The 26453-nt window shown below is 40.1% G+C and overlaps 1 pseudogene; it reads right to left on the reverse strand.

Annotated features, from left to right (window-relative positions):
- Nucleotides 1-529: 529 nt before the first annotated feature.
- Nucleotides 530-26453, reverse strand: part of LOC128058276 (ankyrin repeat domain-containing protein 26-like) — a 60608-nt pseudogene continuing 34684 nt past the window's right edge.

Below are 26453 nucleotides of genomic sequence, written 5' to 3' on the forward strand. Positions count from 1 at the left end.
GTCTGTGCCTGCAGGACCCCCAGCCACAGGCACCGATGTCCCACGCCCTTAATGAGAACATCCACCTCCACCTGCACCTGTACCTGCTCGGGCTTTGGCAGGAGAACCCGAGTCAGGGGATGAGTCACCACCTCTGCAGGGAGAGCCTGCCCTGCCTCCTGCCCAAGACCCAGATGCCCACGATGACTGACCCACCCCTGCAGGGATAACGGGCCCCCGCTCTGGACAGAGACCCAGAGCCCTTTCTGGAAACACCTCATCCAGGGGAGTGGTTGGATCTGCAGTTTCCATCCCTGCCTGCTTCCCGTGGATGTCATCAACTCGCTCCCCACCCGGGGCAGATTGAGTGCCCTTCCCCTGAGCTTATTTGCATCTGGTGTGTGTGTAGCTTTCTTGTGTTTTTCTTTATGGCTTTATGTATTTTTTTCTGGATACAAGTTATGCTTTTAGGCTGGTTTAGAGACCATAGATTCACAGCTTGTATATTTTTTATACTCAACTAGATTCAACATTTAGCCAGAATCAAGAATCACTTTGAACTTTCTTTCAGGAAGTCTGAGAATTATTTCTCCTTCTGGATACTCACTTCTCCTTCTGCTTTCTCATTTTCATACCAATACATTCTCTCTTTTAAACGATTACACTCCTTGATCAACTACTTGTTTCTTTCCTCTAGCATCAGACCTTGTTTCTTACGTTCGGCCTGAAGTGTTCTCACGATCTGCTGAAACTGGTCTTGGATGCTAATGACCATCTTCTCTTTACTGTCGGCTCTGTTTCGTGCATTACCCAGTTGCTGTCGGAGCAACACGTTTTTCACTCTGGAGTTGAGATAATCTCTCCTCTAAGGATTTCTGCTTTCCAAGGTATGTATTCACTTTGCTGTGTTCGTTCTGATATATGTGTTCAATTTCCTGCTTTTGACACTCTGATTGGCTTAGATCTCTCTGGACATGTTCTAACATCAAAGTCTTTTCTCTAAGATCATCTCTCGTGTGATGCAGCTTGATTTTCAGCTTATTGAAGATACTTTCCACTGTAGATAGTTCTGGGAAAGCTTCTCATTGTTATCGCTTAGATTAGCCACATCAAACTTCATTTTGTCCTGCAAGCATAACCACTAGTCTCTCGCTCTCTGGAAGGCAAGTTCCGGGTCTCTTCCTGATGTCTGACCTTGATCATGATCGTGTAAGGCAGCAGCCAGTCTAGAACGGTAGGATTTCACGTCCGTTTCCAGTCTTTGTTTACTTTCTTTTTCGTTCTCCAGCTTAGAGGTTAGCATTGTATTCTCAGCTGTCAGAGCATTAAGCTGGCCTGTATAGTGGGATATAGTCTTTGTTAACGTTTCCTCACTCAGTTTTACTGCCTTTTGTAGATCATCATCCTTTACTTTGAGAATTTCCATGTCCTCAAAATAGTTCTCTTCCTTTTCCCGGTGCTGATGTTTCAGTGCATCTATCTCCAGTCTCAGCGTGGGAAGTTCATCCTGCAGCTTGTGGTTTTTGTGCAATAGGTCTTTTGCTTCTTCACAACTATCAGAAACCTAAGTAAAACAAAGGAGATTTTTAGCTAGTACTCAATAAAGTGACATTCCATACAATGAGAAGACTGCACCAAGTGTGTCTCCAACAGGGAAAAATAAGGTTCAATTCAATCCTCAGACTTTATGCAAGCAGAAATTCCCAAAGATTCAAACATTTAGTGGAAGACAATGAATCCACGAAAGTAAAAAAGAAATCCCAAGAGAATTTTCAAGAAGCTCAGAACTGGAAAGGCTTCTTTCTGAACTACAACAAACCCAGAAGGCTTAAAATAAAAGATTCATAGATCTGACTACACTTAAAAATTGCATCTGATGTGGAATATTTATATAATGGAAAACTAGTAAGCCATAAAAAAGAAGGAAATAATGCTATTTGCAGCAACAGGGATGGACCTAGACATTATCACCGTAAGTTATGTAAGTCAGACAAAGACAAGCATTATATCATACTGCTTATATGTAGAATCTAAAGTGAACTTATTCACACAACAGAAAGAGACTCATGGACACAGAAAACAAACTTATGGTGACCACAGGGGAAAGCGGGGTAGGGGAAGGGATATATTAGGATGTTGGGATTAACATATACACACTAGTAGATATAAAATAACCAAGAGAGATGTACTGTACAACATAAGGAACTACACTTAATATTCTGCAAGAAGAATCTGAAACAGAATATGTGTGTATGTGTGAGTGTGTGTGTGAGTGTGTATGTGTATTAGTCACTCAGTCATGTCCAACACTTTGCGACCCCACAGACTATAGCCTGCCAGGCTCCTCTGTCCATTGGATTTCCCAGGCAAGAATACTGGAGTGGGTAGCCATTTCCTTCTCCAGGCTGCTGCTGCTAAGTCGTTTCAGTCGTATCTGACTCTGTGAGAACCCATAGACTGCAGCCCACCAGGCTCCCGTGTCCCTGGGATTCTCCAGGCAAGAACACTGTAGTGGGCTGTCATTTCCTTCTCCAATGCATGAAAGTGAAAAGTGAAAGTGAAGTCGCTCAGTCGTGTCTGACTCTTAGCAACCCCACGGACTGCAGCCTACCAGGCTCCGCCGTCCATGGGATTTTCCAGGCAAGAGTACTGGAGTGGGTTGCCATTGCCTTCTCCACCTTCTCCAGGGGATCTTCCCAACCCAAGGATTGAACCCAGGTCTCCTGCACTGCAGGCAGATTCTTTACAGTCTGAGCCAGCAGGGAAGCCCCATTTATATAATACACACACACACACACACACACACACACACATATATATATATATAATATATATATATATATATTATATATATATATCTGAATCACTGTGCTGTATACCTGAAACTAACAGAATATTGTTAATGAACTATAGTTCAATAAACAACACCACTTTCTAGGTTTATAAACACTGTATTTGATGCCTCCTATACATCTATTTCACAGTAAGAGCCTTACCTCTGTATAAATAGACTAAATTTTGTACAAAAAGTTTTTCCTTGGGAATATGCTGCCTTCTAACATTTTAATAGGCAATTACAAGAATTACACCTATTAACAACTGTACTAGGCAGTTGTACAAATATTAATTAACTCATTCGCTGTAATGATTCTGGAAAGGAAAAAGTTAAAAATATGAGTAAGCTGCAGCCTTTTCGCCATGTCTTTGGACTCTACTAGTCTTCTTACACCAAAACACATGTCTCTAGTACAAACACATCAATACAAAATAAGCTTCCTATTTCATTCATGGTACATACACTAATGGTAAATAAGGTAAAATTTAGAAAGCTCTTAGAAAACTATGAGATTATTTTCTGCTGCAATAACTTTCATTATCTGTCCATAATGTTTAAAATAGTAAGATGGGGAAAATACAATGAAAAACAGTTAATAACTATCACTAAATATATATTATGGCATATCTATCACTGTTTTCAAAAGTTCCTTGTACTGAAATAAGACACTCACAGAGCAGAGTGCTCATTTTCTCACAAGCAGAAGAATGACATTCAAAATGTGGTCTCTGAACTGCCTATAGCTTCCTCCTTACCATCAGGGGAAGTGATAAACTAACCTAATGATCAATCGAGGAAGTGAAATCATTACCAAAACCCAGAATATCTTTAATTGGTAGCAAGAGTTCTCTTTTTTTTTCTCCCGTTGGTGTGGGGGAGGCACTTTTATATGTTGTTCTAAAGAAACAACTTTTTAAAGTGTTCAAAAGTGTTTTTACAACTGATGTTGCAGTTTTTACAAAATGAAAAACAGTAAATGATGTGAAAAGGTCGCTGACAGGGTATTGGTTAAAGAAATGACAGTGGAGCCAAAAACGGACTCTGATTTAGACACTGAAGGTGATGATACGCATGGAGTGACCGACACATTCACTCCAAGGCAGAGGGACTTGGTCGGGTAGCACAGTCAATGGTGGACCACACACGGTCTTCCTTGCCTAAACCACAATCAGGGGCCCGGCTCCACCAAGATAGTCACAAAAGATTTGAGATCGATTCCTATGGAAAACATTAAAGGCCTCTCCTTGGATGAGGCCATTGTATGTCACTACCTGACTGCTCTAGACAAATGGATTTGAATTACAAATACTACTTCCCCAAGCTCTTCCCGAGAGCTTTTCGTTGTGGGAGATCTGCTGCTAGGACCTTGGGGATGGGACCCAGTCCATGTTTGAGAGGGACATCGGGTGTGGGAGCATATACCTCTGCTCTGAGATGCCACTTGAGAACTCTGCAGAAGGAAGGATAACCAACTTCAAGAGTGTCTGGTTTCTACCAACTGCTGGAAAAAAATTCCTGCACCTCTCAAGGACGCCAGTTAACACCTGTCCTTGAGGACTCAGCTGGGGTAGCTGGAGCCAGCTCTGAGCTGTTCATGGGGCAGGTGGACTGGAGGGTGATGGGCACAGAGGGAGAGGGGTCCACGACCCTCAGCCGCCTGCCAGATTGAAGGCCAGAGGCAACCTGATGTAAAATTAGGCATGATGGTCCCTCCCAGCACCCCTTCTCTTCTAGACCTATTCACTCACGAATGGTCTGTCGAGGCTGAAGGATTGGTTGCCTGAGGTGGGCTGAGAGCTTAACCTCCAGTTTCTACACCATTCTCAACCCTGTGGTTTCTCAGGATCTATTGTGTGAGTACTGACGTGACCTCTTCCTCCCTCTGCTTGAAAAAGTGCACCCAGCATGTCAGGATCATACAATTCTTATTTCTAGCCTTGTTTCTTTGGGAACTGAATTTCTTTTGTTTTGTTTTTAACAATTAACCTAAAATTTCCTATAACACTGAACAAAATGACACTAAATAAATGGCATTTTTTTTAAAAAAAGGGGGATATTATGAATAATATTGATAAAATCATGTTAGAAATTTGAAATTTTCACTAAAGATTACTCTACCTGATTCAGATTATTTCTCTCAGGCTTCAGTTTCATTTCTACTGCTTGGAGAGTGAGTTCTAAGTGCTGTTTCACTTCAGCTTCTTTATTATATTGGTCTTCTTTTCTTCTTAAATGTTCCCTCATTTTTTCATATAACATCTCGGCATTTCTTCTATTCTCTTCTTGCTTTAAGGTGAATCTGCAAAATTTAAACCTCTTCTTAGAAAATCATGAGATTATTCACTGCTGCAATAACTTTCGTTCCCTCTTCACAATGTTTAAAATAGTAAACGTGGGGAGGAATACAATGAAAAACATTTAATAATGGTCACTGTTTTCAGACAGAGGGTTAAGAAAAAAACTGCATAAAATTTTGTTTTCATTTTCTCTTGAGAAAAATGGCTAATTCATAAATCTATGGGTGGGAATGTAAAGTAATAAAAACTTTCCTAAGAATAGTTTAGAAATATAGATCACAGATCTTTTTTATGTTCTCATACTTTGACCAAATTATATGATATTATTAAAGAAAATGTAGTTAAAATAATTAGAAAGGTAGAAATGCATTTATAAAAAGGTGTTCCTTGCAGTATTAAATAGAACACAGAAAAGTGAAAAACAACTGAAAGTCAATTTGGTAAATATTTAATGGGGTTTCCATTATGGCAGACTTTTGTATGGTCATGAAAATGATGATTTGGAAAAATATACATTAAGGTATTAGAAGCATTTAGTGTTAAGAACTTGATATATTATTTCCAAGAATTTCACATTCCACAATACTAATAACACTTTCTCCTCTGTAAAATCCTAGAGGATAAGTTAGTCCTTATAACACGTCTATGTCTCTGCAGTATTAAAGCAAACAATAGTTCAAATATTTCTTTAAAAGTGAGGTGTACAGTACCTCAAGCTGCTGCGCTCATGTTCCCACTCCACTTTCTGATGCTCTAACTGTGATTTCACTTCTTTGGTTTCTGACAGCTCTTTTTGTAGCCCACGAACCTTACTTTTCATTCTGTAAAATTCTCCTCTAAGTAATTCACAGTGGCTTCTTTGGCTTCTTTGAAAATCTACTAATCTTTCATGCGACAGAATTGTATCTTGAATTTTCAACAAGCTAACAGAATCTGCATGATGAAGAAAACAAAGACAGAAACAAACGAAAAATTATGTGAGTAATTTTTGAGTGTAAAAGACTGTGCCTTTCACGTTCACTCATCCATGCACTGAACAAGTATTAAGGGTCTATAATGTGGAAGACATTGTTATTCTAAGCTCTGCAAATAAAACAGATGCCCCTGGCTCTTGTTTAGCTTGAAACCTAGTAGCAGACAAAGACAAATAAAATAAATATGAACTCAGATAGATACTCTAAGAAAAGAGAGTTCTATGATCACATAGCAGAACTTGATATAGACTGGGTCCAGGAAAGATTTCCCTGGGGAAGAGATGTCACACTGAGAAATGAAGGATGAGCAGGAAGTAGTAAGTAGAGTAGGAGGAACAACCCTGTGAACAGTCTCCAGCTGCCATATGTTTTAACCAAGACAGAGTGAACAGCTACTGATTTACCTTCCTGAGTGGAGTGAGCAAAAACAATGCCGAAAAAATACATTAAACAATGATTTTCATGACAAAGGACTTCAGGGAACGAAAGACAATGATCATGGAAACACTCAAGGTTAGCCTAAGGAATGCCCCAGCTCACTGCCTGGACAGAATTTCCAGGCCCCAACATGGAGAGAAGGAATGGAAGCTGAGTCAGCCAGACTCCCTGACAGGAGGTAATGAAGCTGATAGTCTGGTGAAACCAAAGTGGGCAGAGATCAAAGATCAGAACCGCAGAGAGGAGAGAGAGGAACAGAGAGGGAAAGGACCCTGGAGATCTGAGGAGGAGTCCCTCGGGCATTCAACAGAGGAACGAATAGCGCCCATCTGGGAGAAACCACCTGAGACCAGGGAGAAACCATCTGAAAAGACTATAGGAACATATGACTGGTGCTCACTCAGTCCCAGGAATTCTATCTTTTCTCATGAGCCAGGATGGAAAAACTCCTAGGTACCAGCAGAATGAACAGGGTAGTCAGCAAGGTCTTGCTTCCAAGGCAGGAAATAATCAGCCCTAGCCCCAAGGCCCCTCTGGATGCACCTAATGAATCATGAGAAGCAAGAGCACAGAAGGATCTCTGGAAAACTCTCAATATTTGGAAACTAAATCACACGGATCTAAATAACCCTTGGATCAAAGAGGTAATGAAAAGAGAAAGTACAAAGTATTTTAAACTGAAGGAAAATGAAAATGTTAAGACCAGCAGACATTTTAGGAAACGGACAAGCTGATTCTAGAATTCATGTAGAAAGAAGGGTGAAAACTAAAACCAGATGGAACTACACAATTTTGACCTTTAACCAGGCAGCAAAGAGAGGCAACAGTTGGGCTTGAAGCAAGGGGGTAGCATGATGAGACCTGAATGTTTAAAAATAGGCAATAATTACAGTTGCTGTGCAGACCAAGGTTCTGCCAGGTGGAGTGGCAGGGAAAGAAGTCCTGACATTATTTCAGTTACTCTCGGAGGAAAATGATGCTGACCTGACCGTGGGTGGAGGCATAGGAAAGAAGAGTTAACAGAAGGTACAGTGAGTGAGAGGATCATAGGCCTGTGGCTCAGAGTATACACTCACTTTCATGTCCTTTTAATGCAAAAGAAACTTCTGAGATGCACAGCTGCTGGCGACGGAATGAAACACCAACACTGCAGAGTGGTTTGAATCTTTATATTTTAACACTTGCTTCTTACAGCTACTTTATTTTATATCCCTAGCACAACAACCTACAGGGCAAGCTGCCAAGCACTATGATTCAGAGACTATACAGTGTGCAGGCGCAGGGCGAGATAACCTTTACCTTGACTTATTTACTGCAGCTAAGACTGTGTTTTGGGGAACTTCCTTATCAACTTAGAATCCGTTTTGTCCCAGGGTCTGTTCCTTTTGAGGAATCAGAGAAACATCCTTGTGTGCAAGAAATGTTCTTTTCCCACGGGAACAAACAGGATTCTTAGCTGAACATCTCGTTTGCAAGAATGTTCAGCCCTGGTTGAGAGTCTCGTTTGCAAGCACTTCTCAACCTTCCTTAAACCTAGTTCCCTACACTGGGCAGAACATCTCGTTTGCAAGAATGTTCAGCCCTGGTTGAGAGTCTCGTTTGCAAGCACTTCTCAACCTTCTTTATACCTTGTTCCCTACACACAGCACTGTAACATATCCCTGGTTCTAGAGCAGTACTGAGAAGGTGTGCATATATCACTACTCTATATACAGACAGGCTTTCCGTTAACATTTACACTGCGGTCCTACCTTTACACCCCACGTCAAGAGGTTCTTGCAATGTGGAATTTGTAAAGCACATCACCATACTCAGAATCAGTCTCGGACGACTGAGTTAAGTCATCCAAGTTGTTCACATAATTGATTTGTTCTTTGACCTACACGTAAACAATACTGTTTCACAATGTCCTTAAAATATGTATAAATACACCAAGTGTACAGAGGTGATAAATCTCCGTATCAAAACAAAAACAGACATTTCTTAAAAGAAGAGATTTTTATCAAAAGGATAACTTTATCAACAGTGTTTCTAAATGATGTGTTCAAAGTAAACTTCTCTACAACAAAGGATGATTTTCTTTTTTACCACTATTCCTTTGACAAAGTATTTTCGATAAGGATAATATTTTTTAAAGTTCATTTTTTTTTACTATACCTTCTTCTTTTCATACGGTGTTTTCCTTGCAGACCTAAAAGAACAAATGATTCTTTTCAGGCTAATATTAAATATTCAAAAATACAAACAATACCTAAACTTTCCTTTTTTATATAAACTCTTTGCATTGGCAAGTAATTGTCTATAAAGGATGCAGAAATAAATAAAAGAAGCATTAAAGGACACAGAAAATATATCAGTAATATTAATAAAGTCTTAAAGTTAGATCCAAGGAAAGGAAAAACATAAAGTTACTTGTGTTGTGTGATAGGAAACAGTATACAAGTGTTTTTTGCACCTGTCCTTTTCCATAAGAACTAACTTTTATGGCAATACTACCTATCTGGGAGGTATTCCTTCAGTCCTTCTAAGAAAGAAATCCATTTGAATAACCAAGATATTAGCTTTTTGAGGATGTCCTATGCATCGGCCATGCATTATTAGAAACACCTGACATGTCCTAAAGGCATTTTAATCCTCACAGTCATTCTGGGAGATAGGTATAGGAGGAAATGGAGCACACAAAGGCTGAGGAACTTGCCCAAGCCCACTCAGCATGTCACCAACAGACCCAGAATTCAAACCCAGGAAGTCTGGCTTCAACACTGCTCTTCCAAAATATGTTGAGAAAGTAATATTGAAAAGCCTTTTAAAGTAATATGATAGCAAATGAATCTATGGTATTATTTCAGGTCTAGCTATAGCTATAAGTAATGATTTCTGAATCTTAAAACATATTTCTCAAAAATTAAAAAGACTTCAGAGGTAGGCAAGCCTGCAAATTACTGTCAATAAAGTTTTGTTTTCTGTAAAGAAATTCATCAATAGGCATTCATTCATCCATTCTGCTGTTTCTTCATGCATCTGACATACATGTATTGAGCACACAATATGTGTTAATGACACGCTTAGTAAAGGAAGCACGGGTTTTGTCATTTAAATCTTTATCATGCAAAAGGAATAATTTGTGAAAGACTGCTAATAATGTTTTTCTATTGAATATAAACAAAATCTTCCCCTTTTCCTTGAAATCTATAAACAACTATGAAGTTAATATGATGTGATGTTTCAGAGCACCTTACAGAATCATAGTTACCCACCATGTTACTATCAACTAGAATCATCAAGGAATGACCATATCCTATTCAGTACAGCCTAAGTGTTTGTAAATTCACAATTACATAATTTTTGAAAATCTATATATGATAGAATTAACTTAAGCAATCATCTGCATATTCCATTACATAGAAATATTACACTTCAGAACCAATGAACAAGCCCTTACCATAAAACTATACATGAACAGAAGTATTATGTACAATTAGTTTACTGTAATAGTTTAAAGATAATGTCATACAATCAATAAGCTTCCTAGTATTGGAAATGCAAACAAGACTAAACTAAATAAACACACCCTCTGCTGGCTCATTTCCAATACCATGCTGCTGCTACTGCTATGTCACTTCAGTCGTGTCCAACTCTGTGTGACCCCATAGATGGCAGCCCGCCAGGCTCCCCCATCCCTGGGATTCTCCAGGCAAGAACACTGGAGTGGGTTGCCATTTCCTTCTCCAATGCATGAAAGTGGAAAGTGAAAAGTGAAAGTGAAAAGTGAAAGTGAAGTCGCTCAGTAGTGTCTGACTCCTAGCGACCCCATGGACTGCAGCCTACCAGGCTCCTCCATCCATGGGGTTTGCCAGGCAAGAGTACTGGAGTGGGTTGCCATTGCCTTCTCCTTCCAATAGCATACATACTCTAAAAGCTCCCTTCTTAACATAAAACAAGTAACACCTGTGAACTCCACATTCCTCTTCAGTTACCATCCAGTTCTTCATTTCCTGTCCCAATAACATTCCCTACTGAATGTTTACATGTATTCATTACAGTCCAGCTTCCAAGGGGACTGTTTACTGAAATGACTTCTGGCCAAAGGCACTGGTCCTCACCTTAACCTTTGAGCAGTATTCATCCACTAGAGTTGAGCGATCTTAGCCTGAGCACTGTATATTGCTGCTCTATTTCCAGAAGAAGTATTCAGTGTTAATATTTCTTCCCCTACAAACAAGGAATCTGGAGAATGTACCTGTCATCACCCTGATCCACTTCCCTTAAAATGCTGTCATCATTCACGTGCAGCAGACCACCAGTCAAGGAATCAGTCTTTTCAAATATTGGTGCAATCACACGTTCTTCCGGTGTCCATTTGTCATCATTCTTTTTCTTTACTTCCTTCCTGTGCACACCAGGATAGCTACTTTAAAAAGTCCACAAAAAAGCCAATGTTTTCTAATAATTCAACTGGTAAAGAATAAAAAACAATCAGTTCTTATAAAATTCCAACTCTTACCCATCTTAAGTCATTGATTAATTCACAAGACAGTTATAGAGTACCAACCATATGCAAGAAAACAAATTCTTCTTTCAAACACAGATATGATTATGATACAATTATGATGTATAAAACGACATATGAAAGTAATAAGTGAAATAAGGAAGGATTTGCAGAAGTGAAGAGAGGAGGTCATGAGAAACAGAAAAGGGAGAAAATCATTCTACTTGGAGACTCAAATGTGAGCACAAACATCAGGCACAGGACATCTGGGTTGTTTCCGAGAAACCTGGAAGGAAGAGCACAAAATACATGGAAGAAAGTAGAGAGATGCATCTGGAAAGACACTGAGAAGAGCCTCAAGGGCTACGCTGAAAACCTGGAGTCCACTGGCTAAGCGCCTTGACTCTTAGACATGGGAGTCATAAGTAGATTTACATTATATTTTTTATTTTGCTACTAAATATAATAATGGTGAATTTAGGGACTTCCCTGGTAGTCCAGTGCTTAGGAGTCCACCTACCAATAAAGGGGGCAGGTGTTCCATTCCTGGTCAGGGAAGATCCTGCATGCCATGGTGCAACTAAATCGTGCTCCACAGCTACTGAAGCCAGCACCCTAGAGCCCACGCTCAGCATCCAGAGAAGCCACCACACTGAGAAGCCCAAGCACTGTGGCAGCAAAGACCCAGCGCAGCCAAAAATAAGTCAAAAAGAGAATTCACAGAGAAAAGCCACACTTAATTTAGGTGGTATTTTAAATGACATGAGGCATGTATACCATGAAAGAAGAAACCAAGGAAATATTTGGCCAGGGGAGAAGAGTTCACTTTTAAACCACCCGCATGATGTGGCGACAGTGGCATCATGGCTGAAAGACCGATGCCTCATCAATTCTCCCGCCACCAATGCAATCTCGCCTCCATCCATGGACACACTCAAAGAGCTAGGAGAGAAAAACCAGCCAGCCAAGAGTACTCTTTCCAGAAAAGTTGTCTTTCAGAAATGAAAGAGAAATAAAGACTGTCCCAGACAAAGCAAACCTGATGGAGTTCATCACCACTAGTCCCGCCTCATGAGAAATGCTGAAAGAAGTCCTCAAACTGAGATGAAAGGATGTTCATTAGCGATGAAACAAATTTAAATATACAACACACTGATTAAGACAAGTATGCAGTCAAATCCAGAATATTCCAATATGTAACATGGTGGTATGTTAACAAAGGAACTCTAGTAAATAAGAACAAGAGTATTAAAAAATAACTATATCTCTAGTAAAATATAAAATCTGTACATCACAAACATTAGCTCAAGTTAGAAATTATTTTATAGGAAAATAACAAGGGACGTGCTGTTAAATATTGATATAGGATTACCTATCAGAACCCTCATTCTGCATAGCAGGAAACTCCTGGTTGCTATTTCCTCCACACTTTCTCTGCTGAAACAATCCACTCTCATCAGCAGCATTGCATACATTCTCTGATACTTCCACTTCACTACTTTTGTGCTTCTTTTCTTCTTCAACCTTTAATGGAAGTTTAACACTAAGAATAATTGCTATGTACTGATTATAAAGATCTTTGTTTTCAATTTTATTATTTGACTCAGTGCTCACCCTGAATTTAAGTGATAAAAATATTTCTGTGTTTATTTTAATTTTATCACTTACAAGTCACTGAAATGTTTGTAAAATCTGCTCCTTTCTGTTTGAGGAAAAGAACAAAATTCCCAAAATTTCAAAATTGGCTTTCTTAATAAGATGCAATTATTAATATTCAGTCTTCCCCATCTGACTGGCAGAGACAGAGAAATACAAAGACAAAGACACAAAATCTGTCCTCTTTGGTCTTTACCACCTGGAGTTTCCATTAAACAGCCAGATGTAGAGGATGTGACACCTTCATGCCTCAGAAAGGAAACATTCTTCTCTCTGCACTAAAGCTATTCTTCCCCCTCTGCCTTTTACAATTCATTTTTCACTTCCATCTGGGAGATAGCAAAAAAAGTCAAGGTGAACCAGAGTTTACCAAAACACAAGGAGCAGAATGAAATTGAGGAGTTGTTAGTTAGTGTGGAATTCTGGAATATAAGTAATGCCTCCCAATTCCACATTCAATAACCACCAAACCTTACAGCTAGAGGGTATAGAAATAATTTCCTAGTATTGCCTCACTATTTACCAAAAACAGCAATAAAATCAAAAAATGTTCAAGGTTTTCTTTAAGGCCCCTAAACAGGCACTCCATAGCATTTTATGCCACCAGAAGAGATGATACAATTCTGGAATGTCAAATGTTATATATTACCAAATGAATTCATCAGATTAATCAGATAAGTTAAAAGTGTGACTTTGGCACAGTAACTCAATGCCTTAGTTGGGGGTAAGGTTCATCTCCTTTTTTTTTTAAACAGGAGAATACATAAGAGTTTTTTTGTTTGTTTGTTTCTTTCTTTCTTTCTTTTTTTGTCTTTTTGTCTGTTCAAACTCAGTCAGAGCACCTCTTACACAAAAGAGTAAACGAACAATTTAAAAAACCTTATTACTTAAAAAAAGAAAAATCTCATAGCATCTCAGAACTCAGTCTTCTCCTTTGTAGAGAAACACTTAATTTTTTTTTTGCTCATATGGTCTTCCCGGGTGACTCAAATATTAAAGAATCCACCTTCAATGCAGGAGACCTGGGTTCAAGCCCTAGATTAGGAAGATCCTCTGTAGAAGGGAACAGCTAGCCACTCTGGTATTCTTTCTAGCCTGGGGAATTCCATGGACAGAGGAGCCTGGCAGGCTACAGACCAAGGGTTTGCAAACAGTTGGACATGACTGAGCAACTTTTATACACACACACATACACACTATCTATGTAACAAAATCACACATGTCAAAACTTTCTACATTTTAGTAAACAACATAATGGAAAGGTCTGTCTCAAAACAAACATCTGAGAGTGCTGATTAAAGCGTATGTGGGAGCACATGTATTTGTTATTTAAAAGATGCTGAAGCAGCCATACTGGAAATCTAAGTGCCCAGCGATTCCGGAAAGCAGAGAAGATCACACATATTCAACCACAATGAAGAGATTAGAGGGAACACATGTTCATGTCTCATCTCTCAGTCATTCTTCCCATTCTATGGAAATATAACTTATATTTAACCCAACAGAGTTAAAGGGGGGGGGGGGGGGTAAGACACAAAACCCTAGCTGATTATTCTTCTTAAGCAATTTCCTTGGTGCTTATTCTGGCTCAGAAGACCACATAGCACATAGCTAAATGAGTTTCCCAGTCCATATGAAGACTGATGGAGAAGAATTAGATATTAGAATTGATTGAAGGACAAAAGCCATGAAAATAGTTTCCTGAATTCCTGTTATTGAGATAATCGATTTCTACACAATTACTTCTTTGGATGACCCCAATTTATTCATAAATGGAAAATCAAAATGGACCACATCATTAAGAAAGAGAAAAATCAAAGCAAGAGAAAATGAGAAACTCTTTCGGAAGTTAAATTTTATCTTTTTCCAGAGCCAGCAACTCTACTCGAAACATGCCTATTTCATTCTTAAACATATCCTTCTCTAATTCTTAATTTACATGCACTTCAGATGCGCTGTGACTATTAGGTGGAGAAGAATTCCCATTTTCTAATTCGGGCTCCACGCTTTTATTGTCACTAGCACCGCAATTATCTGCATGCAGTGGCTTCTGGAACCAGTCCTGTATTGCTTTATTTTTCAGATCAGTATTTTAACAACAGCAAGGGGAACGTGAATTTTTATTTGAATTCGATGTTTCATCTCACCAGAGTAGACAAGCCACAGACTAGAATGACATGCCTGTCCCATGTCTAATTTCTGATTAGTGGGATCTTGCTTCATTTTTGTGACATCTGCTTATCAATCTCTTGGTCTTTCACTTCGAATATAACTACCGGCTCCCCTACTTTTTTATTTTCTGTATCATTACAAAAACTCTCCTCAATTTTCATAAACACATGTTCAATGTCTAGCTGATAATTTTCAAAGTCTACTTTATTTTCAGGGAAACAAAGCTTTGAAGATGACCCACGAGCCTATCCAAGGGACCCAGACTTTACAGACTACAGAAAAACATTTTTGAGACTGGGTTCTTTTTGTTCAGGAAATGCTTGGAATACTAGAGAGACAGATATTCCAAATGCACCTTTTTCCTCACAATCAGGTATATTATTTGTAAGATTAGGAAATATTTCCTTTTGGTTTGCTCCTTCTTTAGGGTTATCACTTAGTGGATCTTCCTCAGGAGAAACGGTAATTTGGTATTCCTCACAAAATTTCACTGAACTTCCACTTTAACTCATTCGTGATGGACTTTAACTTATCTTTCCATTCTAATTTGCCTTGTTTGATATACATTTTCTTATACAGTACTACACCAGATATTGAAATTTACAGTTTTACATACCTGTGCATGGTTTTCTCATCTTCATCAAGTTTTTCTTGTTCTTCCTCTGTTATCATTTCCAAGTCTAGTTCTCTTGACAGATCTGCATGTTTAGTTAATATTACTTCGAATGTTTAGATAAAAGACATAATCCTCACTTAAAACATAGATCTAAAACATTGTGTGAAATGACATTAAATCAATCTTAATCTTCAGCTGAATATTTACTTCTTTAAGAACTACTTCCAATGACCTAAAAACTTCAACAAACCATTTGGGAAATACTAGCTGTCACCAGGTTGCAGGCACACAAACAGCTCAAAGATTCAGTCACTGCTGCTGCTGCTAAGTCGCTTCAGTCGTGTCCAACTCTGTGCGACCCCATAGATGGCAGCCCACCAGGCTCCCCTATCCCTGGGATTCTCCAGGCAAGAATACTGGAGTGGGTTGCCATTTCCTTCTCTAATGCATGAAAGTGAAAAATGAAAGTGAAGTCACTCAGTCGTGTCCGACTCCTAGCGATCCCATGGACTGCAGCCTACCAGGCTCCTCCATCCATGGGATTTTCCAGGCAAGAGTACTGGAGTGGGATGCTACTGCCTTCGCAATCCAAACAGCAGTGAACAAAGCAATAAGAAACCAAACAAAATACAGGACAGACATATAAAGTCACCATACATTCTCTTCTCTACTTCATAACAGGACCTTTTTAACAACATGCCAACCATCAACTGCAACATTATTCAGGGTTTACAAAATTCCTCTTGCTTTTTAGCTTTAATCAGTTCCTTCATCTGAAATGCTTCCCTCTAGTTTTCTGACAAATTACTTTTCATCTTTTAAGGCTCAACCTTCTTTGTGAAGTTGCCTTTGATTACTGCCATCTTTCCCCTGATAAAGAGGTATGCCTTTCCTTGTGGCTACCTTAGTACTTTAAAGATTTTTCTAGTGTATCTTTCTAGATTTTCCTAGTGATAGATATAGACATGAACAGTAAATTATTCCTTTATATGCCTATCTTCTTGGCTCCTAGACTGCAGAGGACAAGCTCTTAAAAGTCATCTCGGTAAATATAGAATTTTTTTTTTTTGAAGGATAACTGCTTTACAGAATTTTGTTGTTTTCTGTCAAACCTCAACATGAATCAGCCATAGGTACACATATATCGGCACTTTTGAACCTCCTTCTCATCTCCCTCCCCATCCCACCCCTCTAGGTTGATACAGAGCCCCAGTGTCTCTCATTCAATAATTATTTCTCGGGTTTCCGCTCAGTACTAGACACTGTAGTTTAACGAAAAATGTAGAAAAATGTGTCAGGGATGGCTTTTCTAGAGATGATAATGCCTGAGGGCAGACTTACACAGTTCAAGGGAACAGAGGGCAGGAGAGGGAGAGCATTTCAGGCTGTAGCAAGATGGGGAGAGAAGCACACACACCACAGGGTAGATATTTGTCCAAAGTGAAGGGATGGGACTGACGAAGGTAATGGCATCCATTCCCATCACTTCGTGGCAAAGAGATGGCGAAACAATGAGAACAGAAACATACTTCATTTTCTTGGGCTCCAAAATCAATGCAGATGGTGAATGCAGTCATGAAATTAAAGGACACCTGCTCCTTAGAAGAAAAGATATGACAAACTTAGCATATTAAAAAGCAGAGACTTTACTTTGCTGACAAAGGTCGTCTAGTCAAAACAAAGGCTTTTCCAGTTGTCATGTATGGATATGAGAGTTGGACCAAAAAGAAGATTGAGCACCCAAGAACTGATGCTTTTCAACTGTGGTGTTCGAAAAGACTCATGACAGTGCCTTGGACTGCAAGGAGATCAAAACAGTCAATCCTAAACAAAATCAGTTTTGAACATTCATTGGAAAGACTGATGCTGGCACTGAAGTTCCAGTACTTTGGCCACCGGATTCGAAGAGCTTACTTATTAGAAAAGACTCTGATTCTGGGAAAGGTTGAAGTCGGGAGCAGAAGGGAATGACAGAGGATGAGATGTTTGGATGGCATCACCAGCTCCATGAATGTGAGTTGAGTAAGCGCCAGGAGATGGTGAAGGACAGGAAAGCCTGGTGTGCTGTGGCCACATATAGAATCAGACACCACTGAGCAACTGAACAACAACAGGGACAAGTGACGAGGGTGCCAGCAGCAGTTCAGAATTCTAGAGCAAAGGACTGAAAGGGCTAGAGATAAAGGGTCAGGCAGAAGGCAGATTATGAGAGCATCAATGGCGCCTTAAGAGGTCTAGACATTAATGTGACTCAGAGTGCCTCATGGTCACATTTGCTTTTGAGACTGGTGGCTCTAAACACCACGGGAGGGAGGAATATGAAGGGCATAAAAATAACCGGAGGAAGGTGAATCTGAAGGCATTAATACTGGGAATAACAAGGTGATGCAGGCCTGAACTGAGGGAGTTTTTACAGAAATATTTAAGGTATAAAACTTTTAGGGTACAGTATAGACTAAATCTTTAAGAAACAAATAAATGTACAAATCCAGGGACCCTGAAGGATAAAATAATTGCTCGTTATTTTATAAAATGTATTGACTGAGAAGAAAATGATCCACATGAACTGACTGAAGTGGCTTCTATCTATTCTGTAGTTTTCCTATCTCACATCGTCCAGTGTTGAAGGGACTCCTGTAGGCATTTTATTTGAATTTGTTTTTCTTGGACCTACCAAGCTCACAGAGAAACAAGAGCAAACAACTCAGTTGTATAGATTAAAAGAAAAAAAGACAAACATGGTGAGTTTAGAGCCTGTAGTCACTATTCTAGGAGATAACTGAGAATATTCTGTAAATGCAAGGTGAGGATAGAAAAGAAAAAAGTACAGGAGTGAAAAAAGAAACAGTGCATGATTTCTTACCATAGTCCTGACCGTATGCTAAATTAATTAGTATTTATGGACAATACATTCTTAGACATGGTTACTCAATAGACTGGGCATCCTAGTAGAATTAGAATTGACTTTCTATATACTGCGTTTAAGTGATACACCACTCCTTTATACCAAGCTCCCTTGTGAACTCTTAATTCATTACAAATACTAAAACAAGTTGATATAGTATGTGGACACAGCTGAGAATGAGGTACTATATAGCAAATTTCCCATGACTCCCATTCCCACTGGGAAAGTCAATTCTAAAAAATACGAAGTCACAGAAAACACAAGAAATATTTTACTATTTGGTATCAGAGTTGATTTTGCAGTTCTACTGAATATAATCATAACTAATACTTATGAATTGACAGACATATAAAAACATCACTACGAAGTCCCATTTTGAGAAGGCAGTCTCTAGATGGCTACCTAGTCTCCCAACTAGTCTCAGAGTTCTAAACAGAATCCTGCTACCCACTCTCAGGTGTATGCTAAATACCAGCCTGAACGAACTTACTTTTTCCTAACTCTATTATTTATTATATTACTATGGTCAGAGGGAGAATGCAAACACCTTGCTAAGAGGTATTGATTGGCTGTAGGTTGCATAAACGGAGAAGGCAATGGCACCTCATTCCAGTACTCTTGCCTGGAAAATCCCATGGATGGAGGAGCCTGGTAAGCTGCAGTCCATGGGGTCGTGAAGAGTCAGACACGACTGAGTAACTTCACTTTCACTTTTCACTTTCATGCATTGGAGAAGAAAATGGCAACCCACTCCAGTGTTCTTGCCTGGAGAATCCCAGGCACGGGGGAGCCTGGTGGGTTGCCATCTATGGGGTCGCACAGAGTCGGACACGACTGAAGCAAGTTAGCAGTGGCAGCAGCAGCAGGTTGCATAAAAGGAGTCAGCACAAGGTAGACTTTGCCACAAAATCTAATTTGGAACCATCAGAAGGACGGTAAGGGTGTGCCCAGGTGGCCCACAGCTGAGTGCTCTGGGTTTCTGCATTACCTTCTTTGCTTCTTCTGTTTCCTGGCAGCTCCGACTTGCATAGCTGATGGAGCGAGTAATTCCCTACCGGGAAAACCGCTGCAGTCTTCATCTTCGTTTTATCTATTACAGTCTTCTGTCCAAATTCTGTGGATGCTGACTGATTTTTGGTCATTGAATGGGACACAAACGCACACTGACCGTCAACTTTCAAATGCCTGGCTCTTTGACAAGTCTCATTATTGAGGCTCAGAGCGGCAGAAGCCCAATTTGAAAAATGTGAAAACAAAGTCTCGATTTATTAGAATGTGAGAATACAACTCTGACTAACTTGTACAAAGTCTTTCTTCAGAGAATCAGTTCCATGTCCTCCTCTCCCCTGAAACTCACTAGTCCTTCACAGCTTAGAGTATCTCACATGTCACTGTCATTCATGAAGAGATGTAAACTAGTGTGTCTCATTTCTTCTACTTTTTCATTGCCTAGTATTACTGATTTTGATTCACTCAACTTCTATTACATATTCTATATTCCATAAGAACTTTACCAATAATTATTTTTTCAACATCAGTTCAGTTCAGTTCAGTCACTCAATCATCTCCAACTCTTTGCAACCTCATGAACTGCAGCACGCCAGGCCTTCCTGTACATCACCAACTCCTGGAGTCTTCCCAAACTCATGTCCATTGTGTCAGTGATGCCATCCATCTCATCCTCTGTCGGCCCCTTCTCCTCCTGCCCTCAATCTTTCCCAATATCAGGGTCTTTTCCAATGAGTCAGCTCTTCACATCAGGTGGCCAAAATATTGGAGTTTCAGCTTCAACATCAGTCCTTCCAATGAACACCCAGGACTGATTTCCTGTAGGATGGACTGGTTGGATCTCCTTGCAGTCCAAGGGACTCTCAAGAGTCTTCTCCAACACTGCAGTTCAAAAGCATCAATTCTTCTGCGTTCAGCTTTCTTTATAGTCCAACTCTCACATCCATACATGACTATTTTTCAATATACAAATATATTATTAAGAAAATGTATATCTACCTTCTTTTACACTTAATTATGCCTTATAATACTGTGTGTTCTAGAGACCATGGTTTTAAAAACACTTTTAATGAATGCTACTACTTTAATTAATGTTACAAACCTAGACAACATTAAAAAGCAAAGACATAAAAAAAAAAGCAAAGACATCACTTTGCTGACAAAAGCCCGTACAGCCAAAGCCATGATTTCTTCAGTAGTCCCATACAGATGTGAGTGTTGGACCATAAAGAAGGCTGAGTCCCAAAGAACTGATGCTTTCAAACAGTGGTGCTAGAGAAGACATCTGAGAGTCCATTGGACAGCAAAGATCAAACCAGTCCAAAATCCTAAGAGAAATCAATGCTGAAATCAATGCAGAAATCACTGGAAGGACTGATGCTGAAACTAAAGGTCCAATACTTTGGACACCTGATGTGAAGAGCTGAATCACTGGAAAAGACCCTGATGCTGGGAAAGATTGAGGGCAGGAAGAGAATGGGATGGTAGAGGATGAGATGGTGGGATAGCATCACTGATGCAATGGATATGAACTTGGGCATACTCCGGGAGATGGTGAGGCACAGGGAGGCCTAGCGTGCTGCAGTCCATGGGCTCACAAAGAGTTGGACCTGACTTAGCGACTGATCACCACCACCAATGACAACTTCTTTAATTACAATGAGATGGTCTTTCCTCTGATTATCAATATCTTCAGAACTGATTTTTAAGCCCTGGATAGACATCATAAACTTATATGAGACATGATACTCTTGTGGGTGACCAATTGTTTCCACGTGAAAATAGGATAAGTCTAGGACCACACTGGATCACAGAGCACCATGAGGGAAGAATGAATGCAACACAGAAATATTTGCTTAACAAAAAAGGGGAACTCTCAGGTCTAGATTTCTCAAGAGAAATCAAAGAAACAAGCAAGAAATGTAAAAGTGAAACTTTAAACCCCGTGTCAACACAAGGGTCCCTTTATCATTTCACATCCAACCATGCCAATGGTTTAAAATGCTGGTTCTGTAGTGTGCCCTGAGAATTCCTGAAGTCCAGAGACCCACTGGGCCAGAGGATCCAAGAGGTCAAAACTCTTTTCACAACAACTCTAAATGTTATTTCCATGCTCAGTTATGTTCTGAGTGCACACAGGAGTTCTCCAGAGACAGGATATGTGACATCAGAACTCTAATGACTAGTGGAATTAGCCATTATGATTGTGTGTGCCTGTATTTTTACCATTTTTAGTTTATTTTCCAGGATTCTCTGGCTGAGGCGAGGGTTGGAGGTGGCTTGCTGCACAGTCAGGGTCACTGAGTGCAGCAGTGCATGCATGGGACCTGTTGAAGGAGGTGCCATTATCTTCATTACCTCCACCATAGTTTGGCCTCAGGTCAAACAACAGGGAGGGAACACAGCCCCACCCATCAACAGAAAATTGGATTAAAGATTTACTGATCATGGCCCTGCCCATCTGAACAGGATCCAGTTTCCCCTTCTGTCAGTCTTTCCCATCATGAAGTTTCCATAAGCCTCTTATCCTTATCCATCAAAGGGCAGGCAGACTGAAAACTTCAATCACAGAAAACAAACCAAACTGATCACATGGACCACAGACTTGTCTAACTCAGTGAAATTATGAGCGAGTCATGCCGTGAAGGGCCATCCAAGACAGACAGGTCATGCTGGAACGTTCTGACAAAACATGGTCCACTGCAGAAGAGAAGGGAAAACCACTTCAGTATTCTTGCCTTAAGAACTCCATGAACAGTATGAAAAGGCACAAAGACTGGACACTGAAAGATGAACTCCCCAGGTGAGTAGGTATCCAATATGCTACTAGAGATCGGTGGAGAAATAAATCCAGAAAGAATGAAGAGACGGAGCCAAAGCAAAAACAACACCTAGCTATGGATGTGACTGGTGATGGGAGTCAAGACCAAGGCTGTAAAGAGCAATACTGCATAGGAACCTGGAATATTAGGTCCATGAATCAAGGCAAACTGGAAACGGTCAAGCAGAAGATGGCAAGAGTAAACATCGACATTCTAGGAATCAGTGAACTAAAATGGACTGGTTTGTGGTTTAGGACGTATGTCATGTCCGACACTTCTGACCCCATTGGCTATTTGTAGCTCGCCAGACTCCTCTGGTGATAGGATTTTCCAAGCAAGAATGCTGGAGTGGGTTGCTGTTAGGTAGGTAGAATAGGGAAAAGGAGTCCAAAATGGCGGTGGCTAAAAGACAAGGAAGGGAAAAGCCCATGAAAATAGAAAAAAAGGTTCCAGGACCAGAGTGAAGACTTCAGGTAGAACAAACAACACTCCTGGCTAAGCCCAATTTGCATAGGGCAGGCCCAGGTGGAAGAAAAACATATAAAAGGAGGAGCCAAAGCACTCTCTCCCTCTTTCTCTCCCACGTGTGTGTGCTCTTTCTCTCTCTCTCCCTCCCCCACACACTCCTCCACTCTCTTCCCTTCAAGTCTTTGGGTTGGCTTGCTCTCACGCTTCAAGGATGGAATCTCCTGCTAACTTCTAATAAGATAGAGCTGTAACACTGATTTGCCTAAGCGCTATAACAAGGTTTGTCCAAGACCCAAGAGCTGTGATGAGCTGAGGGCTTTAATGTCCGTCACTCCAAATCTTTGTTGTGACGAGACAAAGAATGGAGGAACATACACTCCCGTGACAGTTGCCATTTCCTTCCTCAGGAGATCTTCCTGACCTCGGCATCGAACTCGGGTCTCCTCCACAGCAGGTAGATTCTTTACCAACTGAGCTACCAGGGAAGACCCCAACTGGACTGGAATGGGTGAATTTAACTCAGATGACCATTACGTCTACTACTGCGGGCAAGAATCCCTTAGAGCAAATGGTGTAGCCATCACAGTCAACAAGAGTCCCAAATGCAGTACTTGGGTGCAATCTCAAAAATGACAGAATGATTTCTGTTCATTTCCAAGGCAAACCATTCAATATCACAGTAATGCAAGTCTGTGCTCTGACCAGTAACGCTGAACAAGCTGAAGTTGAACGGTTCTATGATGGTCTACAAGACCTTCTAGAACTAACACTGAAAAAAAAGATGTTCTTTTCAATATAGGGGACTGCAATGTACAAGTAGGAATTCACAAGATACCTGGAGTAACAGGTAAATTTGGCCTTCAAGTACAAAATGAAGCAGGACAAAGGTGACCAGAGCTTTGCCAAGAGAACGTACTGGTCATAGCAAACACCCTCTTCCAACAACACAAGGGAAGACTCTACACATGGACATCACCAGATGGTCAATGACCAAATCAGACTGATTCTATTCTTTGCAGCCAAAGATGGAGACAAGCTATACAGTCAGCAAAAACAAGACCGGGAGCTGACTGTGGCTCAGATCATGAACTCCTTATTGCCAAATTCAGACTTAAATTGAAGAAATTAGGGAAAACCACTAGACCATCCAGGTATGACCTAAATCAAATCCCTTAGGATTATACAGTGGATGTGACAAACAGATTCAAGGGATTAGTTTTGATAGACAGAGTGCCTGAAGAACTATGGACGGAGATTCGTGACATTGTACAGGAGGCATTGATCAAGAACATCCCAGAGAAAAAGAAATGCAAAAAGGCAAAATGGTTGTCTGACAAGGCCTTACAAATAGCTGAGAAAAGAAGAGAAGCTAAAGGCAAGGGAAAACAGGAAAGATATACCCATTTGAATGGAGAGTTCCAAAGAATAGCAAGGAGAGATAAGAAAGCCTTTCTCAGTGGTCAATGCAAAGAAATAGAGGAAAATAATGGAATGGGAAAGACTAGAGATCTCCTCAAGAGAGTAAGAGATACCAAGGGACCATTTTATGCAAAAATGGACACAATAAAGGAGAGAAATAGTATGGACCTAACAGATGCAGAAGATATTAAGAAGAGTTGGTAAGAACACACAAAAAAAAACTGTATAGAAAAGATCTTCATGATCCAGATAAGCATGATGGTGTGATAAGCAGATGGCTCTTTACTTAGAGCCAGACATCCTGGAATGTGAAGTCAAGTGAGCCTTAGGAAGCTTCACTATGAACAAATCTGGTGGAGGTGATGGAATTGCAGTTGAGCTATTTCAAATCCTAACAGATGATGCTATGAAAGGGCTGCACTCAATATGCCAGCAAATCTGGAAATCTCAGCAGTGGCTACAGGACTGGAAATGGTCAGTTTTCATTCCAGTCCCAACGAAAGGCAATGCCAAAGAATGCTCAAACTACTGCACAATTGCCCTCATCTCACACGCTAGCAAAGTAATACTCAAAATTCTCCAGGCCAGGCCTCAACAGCACATGAAACGTGAAATTCCAGACATTCAAGCTGGATTTAGAAAAGGCAGAGGAACCAGAGATCAAACTGACAACATCCACTGGATCATCAAAAAAGCGAGAGTTCCAGAAAAACATGTACTTCTGTGTATTGACCACCCCCAAAGCTTTGAACAGTGAGGATCACAACAAACTGGAAAATTCTTCCAGAGATGGGAATACCAGACCACCTGACCTACCTCCTGAGAAATCTGTATGCAGGTCAAGAAGCAACACTTAGAACTGGACATGGAACAACAGACTGATTCCAAATAGGGAAAGGAGTACATCAAGGCTGTATACTGTCACCCTGTTTATTTAACTTATATGCAGAATACATCATGCAACATTCCGGGCTGGATGAAGCACAAGCTGAAATCAAGATAGCTGGAAGAAATATCAATAACCACAGATATGCAGATGACACCACCCTTATAGCAGAAATCGAAGAAGAACTAAAGAGCCTTTGGATGAAAGTGAAAGAGGAGAGTGAAAAGGTTGGTTTAAAACTGAACATTCAAAAAACTCAGATCATGGCACCTTGTCCCATCCCTTCATGCAAATAGATGGGGAAAGAATGGAAACAGTGACAGACTTAATTTTGGGGGCCTCAAAAATCACTGCAGATGGTGACTGCACCCGTGAAATTAAAAGACATTTGCTCCTTGGAAGAAAAGCTATGACCGACCTTGACAGCATATTAAAAAGCAGAGACATTACTTTTCCAACATCAATCTGTCTCGTCCAAGCTATGGTTTTTCCATTAGTCATGTATGGTTCTGAGAGTTGGACTGTACAGAAAGCTGCACACTGAAGAATTGATGGTTTTTGAATTGTAGTGTTGGAGAAGACTCTTGAGAGTCCCTTGGACTGCAAGGATATCCAACCACTCCATCCGAAGGGAATTCAGTCCTGAATATTCATTGAAAGGACCGATGCTGAAGCTGAAACTCCAATACTTTGGGCACCTGATGTGAAGAACTGACTTACTGGAAAAGACCCTGATGCTGGCAAAGACTGGAAGCAGGAGGAGAGGGGGAAGATAGAGGATGAGATGGTTGGATGGCATCACCAACTCGATGGACTTGAGTCTGAGTAAACTCTGGGAGTTCTGATGGACAGTGAAGCCTGGTGTGCTGCAGTCCATGGGATCGCAAAGAGTCGGACACGACTGAGCGACTGAACTCAGCTGAACTCCCATATAGTAAACATCAATAGACATAAACAAAAGTTCCTTGGAATTCTCAGTAGTTTTTAGAAGTATAATAGGATCCTAAAGCCAACAACTTTCAGAATCACTGTTTCAAAAGATCATATCTATCCAATAGCCATTAAAGTATGATTACTTTCCCTACTTCTAATAATCAAAACCACAAACTCACACACACACACACATGCACATACAGCACACACACACACAGTCTGCTCATCAAAACATCTGATTGGCCTACATTCATCTGTGTAATGATACTATAATGAAACAATTATAAGCTGAAATACAACTGACATATTAGCAAGTGAAGTTTTACTCTAGGGAAAGGTTAGAGTTAAAACAAGCATTTTTGGACATTAGAAAAAACTTAGAGTCTAAAGTTTAATCTCGGAGAGTTCCTGAGACGTATAGAGATTCCAAACTGAGAACTTTAGAGTATCAAAGCATATACAGAAACATGTTGAGTTGAAGCTTACAATTTAAAAATTTCTTGTTCTTATCCTTGTAAATATCTTTTGTTTCAAAACACAGGTATCAACAATAAC

The sequence above is a fragment of the Budorcas taxicolor genome, chromosome 13 (assembly GCF_023091745.1).
Source record: "Budorcas taxicolor isolate Tak-1 chromosome 13, Takin1.1, whole genome shotgun sequence".
NCBI lineage: Eukaryota > Metazoa > Chordata > Mammalia > Artiodactyla > Bovidae > Budorcas > Budorcas taxicolor.